The 3,132-nt window shown below is 39.8% G+C and overlaps 1 pseudogene; it reads left to right on the top strand.

The window, feature by feature from the left end:
- The first annotated feature begins 1,610 nt into the window (after positions 1-1,610).
- On the top strand, positions 1,611-2,700 carry LOC101328117 (histone H3.3-like; annotated as a pseudogene).
- The last annotated feature ends 432 nt before the right edge of the window (positions 2,701-3,132 follow it).

Below are 3,132 nucleotides of genomic sequence, written 5' to 3'. Positions count from 1 at the left end.
GCATGACCACACTTATCCAACTTCTGACAACTAAATATCTAATTCTCCAAATGTTCAATCAACTTCCTGGCTTTATTAAGTTTTAGAGCTTTGGGGTATCTCCAATAACTGGGATACTGGGGGTGGGGGTGAACTTCTGAATTTTGCAGTCCTTCATATGGGCCATATTTTAATCCTAACGAATTCTATCATCTCCTCTTCCTTCTTCATTTCTTCATGACCCCTTGGAAAAATTCCTGTCTCACTAAAAAATTTCTAATTAGTTCATAATGGCTCTCTCACTAGAGCAATATTCAATACAATGAAAGTGTACCTCATTAAAGGAGTCAGGTTATTTGCTTGAGGTTCATTTTAACTACCTGAGTGACCCTTAGGTAAGTCACTTAATCTTTCTGGGCTCAGTTTCCTCATCTATAAAGTAAGGAGGTTGGAAACAGAAGGAGAGCAATAAAACTTCCCTGAACTGAGAAAAGACTTAAGTTTTTAAGTCTAAAAGGTTTATCAAGTGACAAGCAGAGTTTTGTTTTTTTTTTAAATCAAACCTAAGCCTATCATGATGAAACACTAAGCATGAAGAAAAAATTTACAAACTTTCAAAGAGAAATGGTTATTACTTACAGAGGAAAGAGAAACCTATTGGCAGTGGATTTTTCATCTGTATTACTAGAAACTGGACAGTACAAGGCTGCATACTTTGTAGAGACTAGGACTACTATTCAAGAATCCTTGGGAATTCCCTGGCGGTGCAGTGGTTAGGACTCTGTGCTTTCACTGCCGAGGGCCCAGCTTCCAGCCCTGGTTGGGGAACTAAGATCCCACAAGCCGTGTGGCACAGCCAAAAAGGAAAAAAAAGAAAAAATCCTAAACCCAGCCAAGATATCATTCATACATGAAGATACACACACACACACACACACACACACACACACACACACACACACACACAAATAAATAAGTAAATAAATAAATGGACCATCCATGTCCCTTTGTCTAAGAAAATCACTCAAAGTATCCTAGTCAAATTAATATTTAAAACTGGAACAAAGCTGAGAAAGACAAAGTATACGCAAGACATGTTTCCCCTCCCCCTAAGAAAACCTTTTCGTGAAATTGTACCAAGTGACTTCTGATGGCATTTCCACGTACAAACAGAAACTGTCCTATACACAACCGTCCCTGGCAGTCTGGGTTTGCGAGTTGTACATCACCTAGTGGCCTGATGAAGTAAATGCAGTTTCATCAAGTGCCCGGATAAACTTCCAGCCATTTTGTGATCTCTGACAGTGTGTACGGGGCAGCAGCCTGATGTCTTAGAGATTCTGAGTAGGGAACTGCAAACCCACCAGGCTCATATAGAACTGTATAGATTCAGCTCACTAACCATCCATTCTCCAAGGATGTGGGAAGGGTCCACACTTTGTGCTAACTAATCACAAGAAGTGAAGCATAATTTGTTGCAAGGCTGCACTTACAAATAGTGAGAGACAGAGAATGCTTTTGTGCAGACCAATCTGAACTGAAAGCCAAGTTTAGATGCTATGAGAAAACTGCAAATACTCCTTATAAACAGGAAGAACATCTCCAAACATTCACAAGATTGGATGTGGAAGATGGATTACATTTACCCTGTATGGTTCCAGGAGACAGGCCTATAACTGATGAGAAGATACCTCAATTAGATTTCAATTCAAAACAAGAAATAATTTTCTATTAGTGAGAGCTACTCAACAGTATAATGGGAGAAACCATAAACAAAATGAAAAGACAATCTACAGAATGGGAGAAAATATTTGCAAACAATACAATCAACAAGGGCTTAATTGCCAAAATACACAAACAGCTCATACAATTCGATAACAGAAAAACAAACAACCCAATCAAAAAATGGGCAGAAGACCTAAACATACATTTCTCCAAAGATGACATACAGATGGCCAACAGGCACATGAAAAGATGCTCAACGTCGCTAATTATTTAGAGAAACGCAAATCAAAGCTGCGATGAAGTATCACCTCACACCAGCCAGAATGGCCATCACTAATAAGGTCTACAAATAAGAAATGCTGGAGAGGGTATGAAGAAATGGGAACCCTCCTACATTGTTGGTGGGAATGTAAATTGGTGCAGCCACTATGGAAGTCAGTATGGAGGTTCCTTAAAAAACTAAAAATAGAGTTGCCGTATGATTCAGCAATCTCACTCCTGGGTATATATCCGGAGAAAACTCTAATTTGAAAAGATACAGGCAGCCAAGCTCCAGCTGAAGGAGAAGTGGGGTAAGTAAGGAGGTCTGTACAAAGCGGGCTGCCTACAAATCGACCCGTGGTAAAGCACCAAGGAAGAAAGAAACTGGCTACAAAAGCCGCTTGCAAGAGTGTGCCCTCTACTGGAAGGCTGAAGAAACCTCAGCGTTACAGGCCTGGTACCGTGGCACTCAGCGAAATCAGACGTTGTCAGAAGTCTACTGAACTTCTGATTCACAAACTTCCCTTCCAGCATCTGGCACGGAAAATTGCTCAAGACTTCAAAACAGATCTGCGCTTCCAGAGTGCAGCTACTGGTGCTTTGCAGGAGGAAAGTGAGATCTATCTGGCTGGGCTTTTTGAAGACACCAACCTGTGTGCTATCCATGCCAAACGTGTAACAATTATGCCAAGCGACATCCAGCTAGCACGCCGCATACGTGGAAAACACCCTTAAGAATTCACTCTGATGGGAAATACTTCTTTCTTCAAAAAAAGAATTTCTCTTCTTCCTGTTATTGGTAGTTCTGAACATTAGATTTTTTTTCCCCATGGGGTCAAAAGGTACCTAAGTATATGATTGCAACTGGAAAAATAGGGGGCAGAAATCAGGTATTGGCAATTTTTCCATTTTCATTTGTGTGTGAATTTTTCATATAAATGCGGGGACATAAAGCATTAATGCAAGTCAAAACGTTTCAGTAAACAAGTTTCAGCAGTTCAATTTTATAACAATTATATATAAACCTGTTAAATTTTTCTGGACAATGAAAAAAAAATACAGGCACCCCAAAGTTCATAGCAGCATTATTTACAGTAGCGAAGACATGGGAGCAACCTAAATGTCCATCCACAGATGAATAGATAAAGAAGATGTGGTACATATACA

This window comes from Tursiops truncatus, chromosome 14, assembly GCF_011762595.2.
Source record: "Tursiops truncatus isolate mTurTru1 chromosome 14, mTurTru1.mat.Y, whole genome shotgun sequence".
Lineage (NCBI taxonomy): Eukaryota > Metazoa > Chordata > Mammalia > Artiodactyla > Delphinidae > Tursiops > Tursiops truncatus.
The sequence above is the reverse complement of the archived record's forward strand: the minus strand, read 5'-3'. Positions and strand labels throughout refer to the sequence as shown.